The following is an 18,612-nucleotide window of genomic DNA, read 5'->3' as shown; positions in this document are numbered from 1 at the left end:
CTGCCGCTTGACTGACGACGGACAAGCTCCATTCACGAACCTCCAATGAGTATCCGGACGTTCTAGTAGTAGAGGGTGAGAGTAGAACTGCGCCGTAATATCTCGTAAAGTAATTACGCTGCCAAGTCGTCAAGGAAGAACCAACTTCCGGAAGACGAGGGAAACGGAAGGAAGAGGAGAAGTTGACTTATTTGCCGTGTGTTAGCACGGCTCCTATCCAATCGCGGAAGTGACATATTTACTGTACCTTCCCAACGTTCCGGAACTTTCTTCTTCTTCTTCTTCATCGTGATACGAAAAGTAACAAAGAGAGCTTTTACCCTACCAAAACTTCTCTTTAAAAGAAGAAGAAGAAGAATCTTATTTTCTTATTAACCCACGGTTCACGTATACACGTTGCTGGTGGCTTTGCAACAAAAGCATCTCGACGTGCGTCGCACGTCTTTATAGCGAAAGGGGTTAGTTAATGGACTCGTTTGAAAAAAGGAAAAAAAGAAAAATCAATTTTTTCGTTTTTGCACAATAGAATGCGCGACGCTTGTGCTTTCAATTGGGTGACTTTACGGAACGAATATTTGGAAGGCAAGTAGCAAGAGAGGTGGTGGTTGCTACAGAGGGAATCGGAAAGAGAGGATACGAAGATAAGGGAGATAAAAATAGAAGGGAAGAAAGAAGGAAGGAAGGAACGAACGAACGAAAGGAAAGAAAAAGGCAGGCACGACGTAAAAGACTTTTGATGTCGTCCCGGTGCAATCTGCCGGTATCCAAGCGAAGCCGGAAGTGCGGAAGCAGGCGCGCGAGCCAACGCGAGCCTGGAGACGAGCAGATTTGCAAACCAGATTGAAATTTTGAAATTTAAATCTCTCTCCCGAGACTTAAGCTTCAAAAGTCCGGAGCCTTCCACAGGGACGGACGTAGGTACTCGAATACTAGCAAGGTCTTACTAATTGCCGGATAATGTTGCTCGGGACAGAGAAATTTCGAGATCAAACGGTTACCTCGCGATTTCACTTATTTTTCCTTTTTTCCTTCTTCTATTATTATTTCTTTTTTATTTCTTTTCTTTTGTGTGCAGCGGCAACAACGGTATCGGTAAATTCCGTTTCTTTTTTGTTCTTTGCATTAATTTAAAAATAATTTCTTACAAAATTTTGTTCTTACAAAATTCTTCTCATCTCAGTAAAAAATTATAAATTACTAATTAATACCAATATTAACAATTTTCCATCCAATCGTTAAACTTTCTCGAGATCTTACCTTCTTCTCGTTGGATTCATCGAGGTGCAAAGTAACTCGTTACTTTACTTTGTTCTTTGAATTGGATAGTTTTCCATTAGCAGTCATAACAACGTCCTTTGGACCGTGCACTACTCGCGGCTGATGAAAACGGAAGAGAGAAGGTGTCACCGGGGCCACAAAGTTCAGTTTGTTTATTCAAGCTACCACGGCGTCATCCCTCTACACCTACCCGCGAAGATTAACCCTCTGTACTGTTCACGTGTATTCGCGTTAATTTACATTTTTATTGCAAAGCGAATTGCCTTTCTTCCCCTCTACTTGTACTAACATTTTTTATTTTTGTTTTTATACTAACATAAGACTATCACACAAACGTAACATTCAGTATAAAAGGATTTTTAAACTTACAGGTTTGGCGTTGAATATTTTAATGCTGAGTTGTAAGTAGACTTACCTGAAATCAAAAAAGAACAAAATCATTAATATACAGTATTCGGTAATAAAAAAATATGAACAAATGTGAAATATATATATATTTGACAAAAGTGAAAAATCGTGTTAAAAATATAAATGCTAGTTAAAGATAAACTGTCCAAATAACCGAGTCAGTATTCATTTAGTGAAATTCTCGAATAAACGAGGAATAACGCCTCAGCGATTAAGTTACAAGGAGGGTAGCACGGCTGAGCCTATTGGATATATCGAGTAGCGGTTGATACGATATAGAAACTCTCTTCGAGTAAGCAGTGCCTGCCTATAGGGGCTACAACCATAACGGAGTATAATTCAGTCTGGTTCTGGTATGTATAGTGCCTACTCCATTCTCTGGCAATGCACCGTGCACGCTCCCTGTATCCTGGCACAACGGAGCGCCGTAATGCATTATACCTGAGTAGGACACCGTTTATATACCCTACATAGGTGAAGATATATAATGTATCAGACAGCACATGTTCGCCCAGTCGAGTCTCCTTCGCACTGTCAGAAGCTAGAATTTCATTAAAGGCCACGAACACCACCTACATTCTCAGGTCTTTACGAAAGGCAAAGTGCTTCTAGCAACGTTTCGAACTACTACTCGTAGACATCACTAGAACAATTCCTGATCATGTTTTTTTTTTTGTTATAGTGTTCACAGAAAACAGTGACCAAGGTTAGACCAGGTAGAATTTTTGAAAAAGTGTGACATATTTACATATTAGTGTATGTTGTTATATTAAAGGAAGAGAAGAGAGAGACTGTAGAAATAAATTATGCAAGATTGAGGTAGGGGTAAATGATGATGTCGAAGTTTTCAACCGATAAGCCTGTCGTTTTTGCATTTTATATTTCAACGTTTTCTCTCTCACTACAGTATAAAATGGAGAAACAGGCTTCTCATTTATCTTGTTCGGTATCACGTTGCATCCCGACAAATGCAACACCGCTGGGAGAACACACTGCTGGATAAACTTTCGAAGAAACGACGAAAATACGTCAAACAAACGCTCGGGGGAAATGCGAGAGTATAGAAGGAGAGTCGATGAGAGAATTTTATAACGAAATAATAAAAAGCTTGCGAAATGGTGAAGCGATCCGTGCTTAAAAAATTCAAGAAAGAAAGAGGGAGGGAGAGAGAGAGGAAAGAATCATCAGAAATTCAACGGAATACGAAAAGAAATTAGGATTGGGCACGATCATCAGTCTTACAGTGGATGATCCCGCATAGAGAGGGTGCCGGTACGAAAATTGACGCGAAAGTGTCTCCATCGAGATAAATATCGAAGATTATTTTCAAAGATATACATAAATTCCAATATTATCCGCCGATGAACGATATTCGAAGCGGGCAGGTGTGCATTGTTGCGATGAAAAATGACGTTCCGCAACCAATAGAGGCGATTCAGAATACAAAGGGATATTCTTATTCCTGCCTCGCACTTTTGGAGGGTTTTAAAGGGCTCCCTTCGTAATACGCGCACAGGCTCACGTCTACAAACTTGTGTTCGCGTTTACGGGCCTTTCATGTGTATTTGTGTCGCATATACCAGCACGTTACATTTTACCCGTTTGCTACTCCCAACGTAAATCTTTGCTTCCATCCACGTCAATCGAAAAAGGATAGAGGCGAGCGGAAATTACGAAACGTCGGTGAACGCGGCACGAGCTTCTAGTCGATAGGTATTTCCACATCAGCGAAAAATACGTTACAAATCTAACTTTAACCTCCTTGGGATTCCGGTCACGCAGCCTAGTACGAAGATATATATCTTACATCGAACGACGCGACGACCTCCCCCAAATCCACCCCACCAAATCCCTCCCCGTTCCCCGCTTTTTACGCGTACCTTCTCTTATTCTACCTTTCTCGCAGCCCTTTATCCTCGTTAGACCTATAGCATCCTACTGCTAAAGTAACACACGCATACTAGACAAATTTACAGATACATTATCACGAAATAAGAACAAATGATGATCATGCAAATATATTACGTTTCCTTGACCACTATTTTGACTAACTAATGTACTTCCACCTCTCCAAATTGTCGACGTACTTGCAAACTATCATAGACGCTTAAGCTGAAGATAATTGATCTATGAATATACAAAAGCTTATAACTTTTTGACTACTTAATTTATCATTAACTAGTACATTCAAAAGAGGTATTCACCGTGGACGAATCTAATAGAATATGGAATTATAAGCTTCTTTAAGATGATTAAGTAGTCGCAGAGGACAAGGACATTACTGAGAAGAATACTTTAGGTGCTCTTTGTGATAAAGATTTTCTAATAATTACTTTAAAATCGATACTTACAAAGAAACGAAGCATACATCTCATTTTTAACACGTTTTGCATACATAAATGAAGTATAATTCCGAGAGCAACTCTAAAAAAAAAAAAAAAAAAAAACAATAAGAGGCTAAAATAAAGTGACTACATTTTTCTTAAAGAGTTATAGTATTAAACTAAAAAATAAATTTCTGACAAATGTCAAAATGTCGATAAACTCACGTACTGCGGTACAATGATTATTTTAAAGATATGTTTACACGTCACTTTTTGAAACTGTTAAACAACGTCACTCAAATCTTACGATAGTTGTGAGAGATATCGTCTTGGATAAAACGAATAACAAAATGAAATATTATAAATTTAGAGAGCACGGAAATATGGGTATCCTTGGGAGCTTCGATTACCGGCTCTGAAAACTTCTTCATGGAGTAGAGAAAGAGAGTAGCGGCAACAGGTTAGAGCGGCACGCGCTAAGCACGTCGAAGAGACCGAACTTGTCACGTGTGCGTGCACCAACTCGTTCGCGTATTCCTACTTTTCACACCCTCACGCGCATTATATCTTTCCCCTTTTTATTTTTTTCTCTTATGTTTTCTCAACAGTTGTCCTCTCGCGTTTAAATATAACAAAAGAAAAGAAGAAATGGTATCTAACCTATGATCCATAGACCGAATTCGCAGTCCAGCTGGGCGAGAAGCCACGCTCTGCGCCGTCTCCAGTAGTTCTGTACCGGAGTTTCTTGATATAGAAAGATAAGGAGAGAAAGAGTGAAAGGCAAAGATATATATATATATAAAGGGAGAAAGAGAGAGAGAGAGAGAGAGAGAGGCAGGCACGTTATTTATTGTCCTCTCTTGAGTGTAGGGTAGGACGAATGACAAAGATCCGTTTCCACTAGGTCCTTCGTAATTCAAAGGATGTTGCAATAGTGCGAGCAGTACAGCATCGGTGCAATGTCCTCTTCGTTCCAAATCTTCCCGCCAACACTCTATATATGTGTAACAGATATATACATATATTTTATGTCCACGCGTTTTCCGTAGTGTCCCAAAATGTGAGCGCGAAAAACTTGCTCTCGACGTTAGTAACGACGACACACGGTATAATATTCCTCGGAAGAATTTTTTTATCTATGAGTATGTATGTATATATATATACATATAATATATGTGTATCTGTATATATGTATATATATACATATATGTATATGTGTGTGTATATATAGAGAGAGAAAGGTTTTATTGAGTTAACGGTTCATTCGTAAAATGCTGACGCGAAGTAATATATAAGAATAAGGGTAAAAGCGCGCGCGCGAGCGCGGCGTGCCGTGTAGTCGGATAGAGATGACTGGCAAGGAACCGACTCGTAGTCGGTGGCTGTACGCTCGTCTCGGCTCGCGGTCGTGGCCGTGGGGATCGCTACTGGCTGGCAAACGTGCGCGCGAGAGGGAAACGGGTTCTCTCGTGTGCGCCTTTCTAAGGGAGAGGGAGAGAGAGAAAGTTTTGGTAGGAGGCTCGCGCCCACTCTCTCGCGAATGTTCGCTGGTGGTAGGGTAGAGAGGAGATCTCATAACGAACCGGAGGCCACGGCCGAGCTGAGCCGAGCATCGAGCCGAAGCGTCAAAGAGAACAGGAGAGAGAGAAGGGATGATGCCGGTGGTGGTCTAAGGGAAGTAGCAACAGGCGGTAGCTACCCCTCTCTCGGTTTCGCGCGCGCGCTACGCTCGACGCTCTGACGTCACAGCGTCGTGACGTAGGCGTGGTCACGGATGCGCACTAACACCTCACCTATCACCGTTGTCATAGTGACTGCTTCGCCTAACCCTCGCCTATACCCTACTACCTCTCCTCCCCACGTCGACTCAACGAATCCATCCTCTATCTCCTCTCTCCTGTTTTGCCGATCTCACACGGGGACGTTAAGAGAAAACGCGAACGTGCGCCTGAACAGCACATACCTCGAAGAGCTACAGAGTCACGCGATGGAGAGAGAAACGTGTACTTGCGTGCGTACCTGCGTGCATACCTGCGTGCGTACCTTCGTGGCTACCTGCGTGCGTACCTGCGTGCGTGCTTGCTTGCTTACCTACCTACTTGCTTGCCTGCCTGCCTGCCTGCCTTTCTGCCTGCGTGCTTGCGCGCGCGCCCGCGCGCCCGCGCACCCTCGTTGTCACGGTAACCGTGCTTCAAAACAAGCCTGCGCGTTTTTCAATTCGAATGCACTCGCTGGGAAGTGATGAGGTTATAATGAAGTCTCTGCCTGGCCTGCCTCTGCGTTTCTCTCGCCACTCGCACCCCCCTCCCAGACCTTGCCTCTTTCTCTTTCATCCTCCCCGATTCTCTGCCATCTCGCTTTTTCCTTTACTATTGCGTTGCGTAACGTGCATCACCACCATCGTGTCTCGCATCGACGAGCGTGTAACTTTCCGAGAAACGATGGAAGCTAGACAAGGAAAGCTTCGCGTATTGTACCAACTTTTGTGAATCGACGAATACCCCCTCCCCTAGCCCGACCTTCCTCCTTCCCGACTCATCCTTTTTTCCCTCTCCCCTTTTTCTCCATCACCAGACGGAATCATGCTTTCTTTCAAATGAAAGGATTTACGTAACTTTTGTTGATCGATCAAACAACGTTTGATGCTTTGTTAAAAGAGAGACGAATATTTTCTTAGCTTTACATTGAACATGGTTTCGCTTTGACGAGAGGATAAACAATCAATTTTTTATCCAATTTTTTTATAATCCTACATGAACATTCGAAACAAGGACTACCCTTTTATCGAAACCACAGATTTTCTATTTACTTTTCCGCCTATAATGAGAGTTTTTAATTATCTTTAATTCGCAACAAATCGACTCTGTAGATGTGACGAGGACCACAGCAAAATTCGGTGTCGTTAACGAAATAATGGAAATTAATTTTGATTAGTGCTTCGTTTTACCGAATCAATCGAGCTGCTCTCGGGAAAGCAATTCAATTCTACCATTATAGATTCGTATGAACGACCAATACGCACACGCAATAATTTCATTTTCAAATCCGGTCTTTGTGATGACACAGATTAAGTCAGATTTCGAATGTTCAAAAGATCTAGTTCTAAAGACAGTTAATACTAATGTTTTTAAAATCATGATTATATCTTGCATCCCTAAAAATAAGATCTCACTTTCTACCTTATTTTTCTTATACCCGTTGATCAAAGCCGTAGTGGGGTGAAAATATTTCGCAGCTTATCGAGCAACGTTCTATTTTTAACTTAGAATCTAAAGCTTGCACATACATTTTTTTATTTCATTTGATAGTTTTCACATGTTTTGGAATAAACCAACCTATCGCACAGTAATTTACAATAATAATGATTATATGCATTTATGATCTCTTTTTCTTTCTTGTTCTGTCTCTTCCACCCTTTCCTTTCTCTCTCTCTCTCTCTCTCTCTGTCTCTGCATCTTCCTTTATCTATCCTCGACCTAATTATGTTCATGTAATGTGACCTCCTTCTCTCAGAGAAACGATAGACGAGACATACTTGGCAAGTGCTTCCACAAATTAAGTTACTAAGGAACTTTCTAATTAGACGCATAATTACAACATTATTTGAGGCAGCGCGTACGAAGAAGAGAGTATACTCGAACAGCTTAAATAACAAAACAGAATTTCTGAGAAAAATGTTCCCTATATTTTTACAGCAAATTACGTCAAATGTTAAAAATATTAGTGATTTCAAAAATGCAAGCTCGAAACTTATTATCAACGATATTATTTTTATATAATATATAAAATTTTGCTCGTATTCCATATATTATATTAGTCTGTTCAAAAAACAAAACAAAAAAAGGAAAAAAGAATACATTTTTCTGTCCTATTAAAGTAGCGAAAAATTGTTGAGAAAAAAAACAGAATTCCTTCATAAGAATAAACGTTTTATTCTTAATACGTGCCTTATTGCACGCGGATAGACTAATTACACTTTAGCGATTCTCTAGTGGACTGCGAGTGTAAGAGAATTGGATGAAGAGGGTGAGTATGAATAACACAACTGAAAATATGAGAAAGAAAAAAAGAGAAAGACGTACACACCGTGTACGAGCGGATTGAAAGAACTCTTCTATAACGCTCAGAAAGAGTTAGGACGAAATATGCGATTCTACATTCGTGAAATTGAGTTTTAAAATGTTTGATGTTAATTGATGTTATGTTAATGATCGTGTAGCAAATAATGAGACAGAAGCGGACTTAAAATCCTGACTCTCGTTCGTTGAACTGTTTGCGAGTCATTCTTTTATATAATTTTTATTTTCCGTTCTTTCTTCCTTCCCTTCTTCCTTTCTCTCTTTCTCTTTCTAACTCTCTTCATCTCTTTATCAATTCTCAATATTAAAATGGCAAGCTCATTCATGAAATACGAATTAAGTTGATACGAGTTTAAGAAACACGAAGTTAACTAAACTTAAGTTACTATATAACTATTTTATGTATCGAGACAAATTGTTTAATGAGGCTTTATTTAAAGTGGATCATAGTATATTATGCGAAGAGAATAGGATCAGAGAGAGGAAGAAAAGAAAGAAGAGGAAGAGTTTGTGGTAAAGGAGAGATATACTGGTACAAATGGTTTAGCCTCTTCAAAGGCAACTATCTCATTAGTAATTCCGATCGATAACAGAGAAGATTCCTTCCGCACGACAAATTCCTATTTGACAAATTAATTCCTTCGAAATAGCGATAAATTTGCGATTCAGCCGTGATCGTACGTGACCGACGAGCAGTCCTATGTACAAACCTACGTATTTGCGCGTATATCAAAGCAAGCGAACAGTATGAGACAATGAGACACGTATGACGGAAGAAGATAAGGATCAAAAGCAGAAACAGCGAGTCAGAGGCAAAGAGAGATTGAGAAGGATCTAAAGGGGAAGAGTTTATACAAAGCAGAATCCAAATATTCGCGACCGAATTTCGTGGAATATCCCAAGTGAAAAGGATCTACCCACCATAGCACATCTCTCATAGGTTTCCGTTACTTTTCCACACTTGTTAGCAGAACTTCCGAGATTCATCATTAGTTGCAATTTTCCTCATGGAAATCCTTCTAGCATCGAAGCATTATTGTTCGTCTCATTCTGCCAGGTTTGACGTACAAAGGTGCTATACTCTCTGATAGGTTAGAATACCAAGAATACAGAGAGAGAGAGAGAGAGAGACAGTGTGTGTGTGTGTGTGTGAGAGCGAGGAAGAGATAGAGGAAGCAGCAAGGTTTCGATCACATAGATCATAGTTTCATGATTCCACCACGAACATTGTTTCCCATGAGCGCATTGTTTACAAGTCCACACATAGAGAACGCAGATGCATTTACAATCTACGGATTTACTCGAGCATACAATCTCTCTAGCAACCCCTTCATCGACACGATCGTTTACGGCGTACATACGCTTGGTTGCTACTGTTGCTACTATTGCTGCTGCTGCTGCTGCTGCTGTTACTGCTACTGCAGCTTCTGCGATCCCAAATGTACTTGTGGTCATACGGAGATGGGTGGGTGTCAGGGTATACTTACCGATCCTTATCCTATATAATCGGATAACTCTCGTATCTTTGTTAGATTAAATTTTGTCTATTCATTTTAATTAACATCGATTACTATGACTTTGAACAAAGTCTTACACCATATTGCATTTATTATTTATAAATCTAAATATAAAATTACATTGATTGGGAATTTGTTAAAATGTTCAAATGTTCAATGAGCTTACGTTCAAACGACGAACGCACCGTTGCAGTTCTCAGGTAGCGTCTTAGCTTCAAAGGAATGTCGAAGTAACTGTAGTACTTTGTGGAAAGAGGAAATGACGCGTCATTGTCGAAAATTAATGAACTTTTCCACCCCTACAGAGCATCGAATAGGAACCTTCGGAAATAGCGCATTCCGTTGTTGATGACTGACGGACGTCCAATCACTGGGATGACAGTCAACTCACGTGATCTCGCATGCGTACTATTCAGATATTCGCGCATTTTTCTTCCCAGGAATTTCAATTTCTTTCGATCATTTAAGCCGGTTTCGAAGAACCAAAAGGAACCGAAAATATCTCGACATCTACGAAAAAAAAAACATTTTCTTTTCTTTCACAATATCCGATCGTCTTCATCAATGTTTTTTTCAAAACCTTTCCAGATCATTTGTTTAAATAACTCGCTAGATTTCCGCTACATTGTTTAACTTTAAATTAAGCATTGTACACGTTATTTATCTAGATCATAATTCAAGTTAGGATATTAAATAAATTTGGATATTAACCCTTTGCAGTCTAGGTTGATAATAACGATATAAAGGGTAGATGAAGGTAGATAAATCATTAGAAAAAGAAAGAAAATAGCAAAAAAGGAAAAGAGAGAGAGAGAAGGGGTTTTGTCGTTATTCTGCTACGACTGAACTTAATTCTGTAATTCGATCGGCCGCACCGGAGGAAACCAACCGGCGGTTCTATCTGGTAAACCCCATTACCTTCCCGAACGACTGTGGTTACTTGTCAAGGCTAAGTTACGAGAGAGAAATCGAAGAGAAAAGGAAACTAAAGAGAAGAGAAGAGATGAGAAGAAGGATGATGTAGATAAAAGACGAGCAGAAATGGAGACAAGGAAAAAAGAAAACGGGCAGAAGGGTAATGAATAAGAAGAACGAAAAGAAAGATGAGAGAGAGAAAGAAAAAAAGAGGATAAAGAAACGATGAAGGATAATATATAAGAAAGTATAAGAAGAGTAAAGCAATTAGCTCGAAAGAAACCTGACGAGTGAGCCGAAAGAGGAAGGTAGAAAAAATGAAATTTCGTTCAGCCCACCGGCAGCAGAAAAGCAGCCCCTTTTCTAAAAGAAGGTTCGGCTGGTGTCTACGGTACGATGACAACGACGACAACGATGACATCGACATCGGCATCGGATTAGCGTAAAATCGAAGGGCGCTGACTTGGTCGCTCGTAAATTGGCTACAAAGTTTGGAGAGGAGAGATACAGTGCTAGCAAAGACAGTCTCGTGGCGTCGCTGCCGGCGGCGAAGCACAAAGGGAATCGATTCTCGCTGAATCGCGATCTACCTTCTCAGCCTCAGCCTCAGCCTCTGCCTCAACCTCAACCCCAACCCTAACCCCAACCCCAACCCATACCTTTCTCCTTTCTACATCCCTTTACCCTGCCCACCCCCATGAACCACGCCATTTTGTCTTTCCGAATCTGTGACCATCAGCATGCAAAGTGGATAAAGTTTCTAGACTACATTTTCCGTTGCCCTCTTTCTTTACTCTCTACCGAATGCCATGGCCCGAGATCTCTTACGTGCTCACCCGCCACCATCGTCCTCTTTCGGTTCTCTCATATCGCTTCGATCGTATTCAAGATTGTTTCCCCGCACCTTCTGAATCTCTACCGAGTGTTCTTCTTTGCGTTTTGCGATCCCTTCTTCTATTCTTTTTCTTTTTTTATTTCTTTTTCTATTTTTCCACGTGCCTTCTCTCACTTTGAATTTTACGCCGCATCGAATGCAAGAAATACATAGACTTTTCTTGGATTCGACCGATAATACTCTAAGACAATCATGGTAACGTGGTACCTTTACCAGCAACCCGGAGAACGTACGTATAATTTTGAAATTCAATCGAAAAATATACTTTCCAGAGTCACCTAGAAATATTCTTCGATTATCTCGGATAATTTAATAATATTATTCTTTTGTCTTTTTTATTTTTTATAGAAAGACAACGTTGGAATTATCGAAATATGGATGCGACGAAAAATCCGTAGTTTTAAGAAGCCATTGACCGACCTGCAAAACTTTCTTCTGACCCATCTTTTTTCTACTTTTTCTTTTGCTATCCTTTTATTGACATCCTTTTTTTGTTTCTTTCCATCTTTCCCTAGAAACCTGGAGAAAAGCATTAACGCTTATACTATTTTCTTTCTCTCACCTCGTGACACCTTCCATTCTCGTTTGAAAAACAACAAGAGAAAGGCAGTACATTCAACGCTAATGAAATAAGTCCTTGTCTAAAAGCATACTACACCGCAATGCTGACGGTGAGTGTGCCTGTATTGTCTCTCTGGTCAGAGAGACATAGACGGTAGACTATCGATAACGATCTGTCGACAACGAGTCGATGATACTTGAGAACTATCGAACTCTGGACTATGAATAGCTGACAGAGTATCGATGAAACTATCGGTGATATGGAGAAAGCGAGATAGAGATACATTGAGTTATTAAATACAAATGAGTAACACGCGTGTAGTTTTGGGGGTGAGTTATATTTTGTTAGGAACATTGACGAAAACCTTTTAGTCTACAATTGATTTGAAGAGAGCAAAGAATGAGAAAAATATAGCCGCTAACTCGATTCACGCAGCAGACACGTACACGTGTATTTTTGTCGTTTTTTTCCTTCGAGGTAAAATGAGATACTGGCTTACACGATCGTACAAGAATCGTTGGATTTAGCTGTTCTCAGGAGACGATCGAAAGCTAAACGGTCGGGTCCTAAACTAAAACGGTTCGACGCCATTCTTGGAGCAATCTTTCACCGTGTATCCGAATGAAGAGAAAGGAGAGACAGTTCGGAGAGTAAAAGAAGCGACAGAAGGAAAAAAAGCAAAGAAAAAGTAGGAAATTGGAGTTGGCGAGGTGTGCAGGTAAGAGTTATATCCCCCTATATCACGGTATCTGGATCCCGGCTGAACCTCGAGACACGTTATTCAATTACTGGCTGAGAGGTGCAGCGTAGATCCAGGCACCCTCGAAAAGCCCTGCTTCTGTCTTCCGACAGAGCCAACCTCCTACCACCTCTTATTCCTTCTCTTTCTTCCACCTTACAGTCTTGCCAAGATGGAATCATAGAAAGACAAAATCTAGTTGCCCTCTTCTTAGTAATACTCCTTTCCTCTCGTTTCTTCAGAATTTTTCTAAAAAGAATTCTGTGAATCGGTAGAAACGACTATGGTTCAACCTGCTGATGGAACTAAAATCTTTCTATATATGTTTTTATACAACGCTTGAGTATCTGTGCAAACTGTAAAAGTGAGGAAGAGAGAGAGAAAGAGAGAGAGAGAGAGAGAGTAAGATACCTTCGAGAGGTCGATATATTGAGTTATAGGTTGCGTGCTTCTGATTGAGGGCGACTTCGGGACATGGATTACGCAGTAACTATCGCTAAGAGGATCTTGCGTCTTGACGCACCACGTTGGAACTCCTCTTTAGTCGGTAAAATTTGTAACTTTTGAAGCATCTCCTGGAATCGCAAACTCACGTCCCCTGACTTTCGGGATCTCTTGTGGGAATCAAAACTATTTAATACGTCCCTCACCAATGTTGTAATTATTAACCTGTGTACTGTATCCGATTCAAGATGCACCAAAGCAACTACCACCCCTTTTCAAATTATTTCTCTTTTTTTCAAATTTCATTTTATGTAATACGTTTGTGATGAAACGCTATCATTACATTTACATACTACTGATATTCTTTTATACGTAAATAATTAAACAGTGCAAATGTGTAATTCCATCGTTAATAATAATTACTAATCGAAACGTAAATGAATCATCGAAGGTAAAGAGAAACGCGACGCGTCTTTTGAGATTCGATACATACGAGAAAATATTTGATCGATAAAGCACATTCGAATACGATGTATGTAACGCAGTAATTTTATCCTTAATAACATAAATGCCAGGAGTCTCACGGAAGTAGGCAGTATACACGATCAAACAAAAAAAAAAAACAACAAATGGGAATAAGGAATTTTTAAAATTTCCATCCATTACCATCTCGCTCGGCATCGAATTGTCGAAAATTTTATCCATGTTCAATCATTCGTTTGTTAATTGGCTTTGCCCTCACTCAAAGCCGTTCGGTACAAAGTGAATATTTTCAATAAAGTGTCGCTGGGAACATTCGACGTTTATAAAATTTATCTCGACGTGAAACGAAATGAAATATATGCTCGTCTGTAATGTGACAGATTACACGCGTAACTTCTGTAATATAATAAATATTACATTATTAATTTTTTTTTTTTTTTTTTAAGTGAAAACTTCTTTAGAATAGGAGTAAATTCAAAAAAGCGAACGAAAATCGATGAAACGCGCCGATGAAATGGCCTAAAACCCAAAACTGAAAACCAATTTAGATATTATCCTTAAAATTAAGGAGAGAATTACTTATAAACAAACGAAACTATAAATGTTTAAATTATAGGAGATAGACAGAAAAAATGTGCAATTAATTTTAACCTTTAAATTAACTAGTTAACTGCGTTCAACGTGTATAAACGTCGATTCAAAAATGTTAATAGTAAACTTTTTTAACAATGAATTGTTCATTTCTGTATAGAATAGAAATGTAGTCCTTTTTTCTTTTGCTTAATATTTATCAAAAAATTTATAATAGGAGCATTTGTTTTACATTCAACGAATATCGATCGAAAGACTCGTCATTGGTAGATTTTAATTACGCATGATGTAAGATATTTTTCAAACTAAATTCCATAGTTAACTTGTTAAAAAAACGTAGACGTACCGTTTATAAAAAAACTATATACTAATTTTGTCCATGAATAACAAAATATCTACTTTATAGAGGATCATTTTAATGGAGTAGAAAAAAAAAGGAAAAAAAAAAAAAGTAGAAAATTTTCAAATAACCTTCCAATCGGATAAACGCTAAATTATTCTGATTTGCGCCGTAATACCGTTCTGTCAACAGAGTCCTACTTTTTTTCCTCCAACTAACAAATCTGAGGAGTCGTTAAGATGGTAAAGTTTCCAGCAGGGTAACACGATCTCAGCAAGAAATTTCCTTCCTATTTTTCTCAGCATATTTTCTCGTCGAACTACGAACTTTTCGTTTCTAGTTTCACAGCTTTGATTCTTTTTTTTCATGTTCGCTAATTAAAATTTTATTATCCTTAATTATATTAAAAAGAACCCATTCAAACGAAGATAATTGTAATGTTAACTTCATAAAAAAATAAAAAAAATAAAAAAACATTAAAGAAAATGTCTACCATGGTAAGACAGTTGTGATAGCTGGTATGAAACAACTCTTTGGTGTGGGTCTGTATGGATTGATGTTATTAGTAAGGCGTCTTCGGTAGTGTAAACTCCAAGAAGCAAGCCGGAACCGCAGGAACCACTGTACATAACTCGAGGAGTCTGAAATGGTATACAGAAGAGTGATAGTCGGAAATTTTGACGCTGTATAATTTGGTTATGTCGTGTTATCGTAACGACATTAATTGCTTTTTCATGAGAATTCGATTAGAACAATGTAGAAATAATGTTATTATTTTGTATTTCAACTAATTCAATTATTAAACCAATGTTAAAAGATTACATTTATATATAAAAAAAAAAAACGGAGATAGAGATTTGTCGATATCCTGAATAAGAAAGTCATTCAATATTGGTCATATCTCGAAAAGTGTATTTGAATTCCGACGAATAGAAGATAGGAAATCGAGCGTGATATCGTTTGGGTGTAGGCGTGAAATTATCCCGTTATTGCATAAATGCATAGGTAGTCGAGGAGTGACGAGCTGCGAAAAGAAACCCCTATAGAGAAAAAGAGTAGTCGCCGGAGTTGAGCACTTTGTCAGGTTTTTCCTGAAATATGGAGAAGGTTCCATGTGTTTTCGTTGCTCCCTTTTACAGCTAAGGAAGAAGTAGAGAGGACTTCTTACATATCGCTTCGGCACTGCATAAATGTATACTGCTATTCTTACGAATTCACCCTCGTCCTTTACTTTGGAATGCTTGAAAAATATATAGTACCGTCAGCTTACTTTAGTTTTCAATATCTTAATATTTTTACAAACATTATTTCTCTTGTAACACAAATTTTAGAAAGGAGCAACACTTTGTCTCTTTATTTTTAATCAGGTAAATGAGTTTAACTTCAAAGATTTCAACTTAAACAATCAAAAATTTAATTCATACATATTACAGTACTGTGTCCAATTTACCTTAATTGATTGATGATTAATTGAAGTAAATGTTAATTATAATCCAGGAGCACTGAGTATTAGTTTTACGTACCGTCGTATTCGAAATTAACCGCTGTACTGGCTCGTTGTCCTCTGTAGAGGTTCTTCTATTAAAAGATGTTTATGTTGCTTTCCCTAGCTAATACACTTATGTATAATGAAGTTAATATGGCTAGTAAATAATACTCCTTCTTTTGAAAGACATATATGTAAATAATGTTGAATAAAAGAAAATTAATAGAAGATAACGAGCTAGTACATATAAGGGGGATTTTGAAGAAGACAGTTAACCATATATTTACATATATTCCATATTTTTAAATAACATTATATATTTCCATTAATTAATTAATTAACTGCTGTTTCATCGATTAATCGATTATATTATATTGTACGAGGTATGTTATATTCCTACTTATTCTTTCATGAACAAACACATATATCGTTATAATTATCGATACTCATATTATACATACATGCATGTTCACACACTCACCAAAATTAACACTACTAGAAACCTTCTATAATTTAGTCCAACTTTCGATTCGAATGTGAATTTTATCTCTCTCTTTCTACTTCATCAAATTTTATTATTATCGTTGTTTAAGGAATTTCACTGAAAAAAGTCACACAAATATAAATTGTCTCGAGACAATTTGAAAATATTCAATTTATTAGTTATGTTAGATATAAACAGTTATGGATCCAAGCGAGTATTTTTATTGTCTTCATCGTCGGCGAGAGTTCATTTGCCGGTTGCACATAAGAATTGGACGATGGGAGGAAAGAAGAAACGGAAAAGCGTCGTGTTCTTTCGAATAGCTACCGTGTGGACAAACCTCAGCGTGCACTTAAGTGATTGAACGTACACATTGTGGCTTTTCCGATCGAATTGGGGACGCAACATTGCTCGTTCTCCGGTGGATGCACCGTGCGAGAATTCACTTTAGTGTTTGCAAGGATGAAACGTAATCATCGTTGTCGAGAGCGCAACAGCGTCGACGATTTCGTTTTGGTAGCAATAATTTCAAATATACGATGGTCCTCCTTCAATTTAATAAGTTCGTTTTTTACATCAAATATTTTTAAAAAATTACAAACTTTAGAAATATTTTTATCCACGATATTACAAGCGCACACTTTTTCAATTCGTCATAGCCAACATTAATATTTGAAAAAATGTAATTACTACATATTTTTACGTATAAAATTATTAAAAAAAAACTTCATAATTTCATAATGTAAGTAAGAAGATAAATAAACCATCATTGGAAATATTTAAGTCAAATTGAGAGAGGATTTAATAATTTTTTAAACGAGTTTTTATGTAAATCCAACTCCATTTTACCAAGATTGCTTAACCAATTTCGAGATTTGAAATCCATCATATTTTCGCAGAGTTAAAACCAAGCTGACCTATGACTTTACTGAAACATCGCTGACGTGATAAAACTTCAATCGCAAGGCACAAGTATTTTTTTAAATTTTCTCTCTTTTCTCTCTCGTTTTTTTTACGTTGATAGAACAAAAGATAGAATGGAATTAACTTTTTGTTTCACTATAACTCGCTGTGTAAGCACCAATAAAACTCTTATCGTACGTATGTACGTAGGTATCTATGAGTATTTTGAAAATACAATCATTTCCATCGAAGCTCATTTAAATCGCACCGTATCGAAATTCGAACTCATTTAAATATCATCGATCGAGAGTGTGTTACTAGGAGTTGCGACGTATGTGATAATGCGATTTTCTCTGTATAAATATAAAAACATTTGTGGTAAACTGTTATAAAAATATACAATAGATATAGTATATACAGATACACGTATTAACGCATATGAATCGAACTTTACAACGAACGACAGAAAAACAATATAGAAAACAAGCGATTCGGAAAAGTGATTTTAATGGAGAACAAATTCGTTTCCCTTGAGTGAGATAGAATAACGTATATAGAAATCCCTGTGGATAAGGAATAACCCATTCTCATCGCGTACAAGATACTGGAAAACGTTTGCTCGTTGTAAAAACGTGTCTCTCTCTTTCTATATCGACAGAAATAATGACAGGTCGACATTGAAGTCTCGAGAAAATGTATGCGAGAATGTGTGTGTGTGTGTGTGTAAGTGAAAGAAAGAGAAAATAAAATATGAACGAACCGAAAGTAAAATGTTTTTTCGAGAAAAGATCAAATTAGGTATTGCTATAGGTACAAGTTATTGGAGACTTGAATTTGGTGTACAAGATGTATCGGGGATTGCTTCGAGGATAAGAAGCGAGAGAGAGAGAGAGAGAGAGAGAGAAAGTTGAGGAAATTAGGAGAAGGACTTGAGAAGGTTAGAATGCCCCAGTGAACCTTAGAGAGAGTACGAACTGAAATAGAAGGGTATGGGATGGTATGGTGGTTGCAAGCAACGAGAAGGTGCTCTGCTCCGGAAAATGACCTGTCACTCGCGACACGTCCCTTCTTCTAGCTTTCGTGAAGCTTTTCCTTTTCCTTTTTTCTTTTGCTTGTTCTTTACCCTCTCTGCTCATCCTTAGCTTTCCTTCCTTCCCCTAGTTG

General features: G+C 38.2%; 1 protein-coding gene and 1 long non-coding RNA gene across 3 annotated transcripts in view; one reads left to right on the top strand and one right to left on the bottom strand.

The window, feature by feature from the left end:
• The window catches only part of LOC107067582 (bruno 3), a 232,715-nt gene extending 227,696 nt beyond the window's left edge, over window positions 1-5,019 (bottom strand). Inside the window, exon 1 of the mRNA XM_015323224.2 lies at window positions 4,671-5,019. The gene's annotated coding sequence lies outside the window, so the exon portion shown is untranslated. The remainder of the gene's footprint in view (window positions 1-4,670) is intronic.
• Window positions 5,020-5,575: 556 nt separating this feature from the next.
• LOC149033412 (uncharacterized) overlaps window positions 5,576-18,612 on the top strand; it is a 31,380-nt gene continuing 18,343 nt past the window's right edge. The window contains exons 1-3 of one of the 2 annotated variants that reach the window (XR_016178939.1): window positions 5,576-11,645; window positions 11,765-12,087; window positions 12,506-12,696. This is a non-coding gene — a long non-coding RNA (uncharacterized LOC149033412). Of the gene's footprint in view, window positions 11,646-11,764; window positions 12,697-18,612 lie in introns of both variants that reach the window. The other variant, XR_016178938.1, reaches the window with a different exon arrangement.

Source organism: Polistes dominula, unplaced genomic scaffold (genome assembly GCF_049000335.1).
Source record: "Polistes dominula isolate Pdom_NZ unplaced genomic scaffold, Pdom_raw_medaka contig_27, whole genome shotgun sequence".
Lineage (NCBI taxonomy): Eukaryota > Metazoa > Arthropoda > Insecta > Hymenoptera > Vespidae > Polistes > Polistes dominula.
This window is presented reverse-complemented; position numbering and strand designations above follow the sequence as displayed.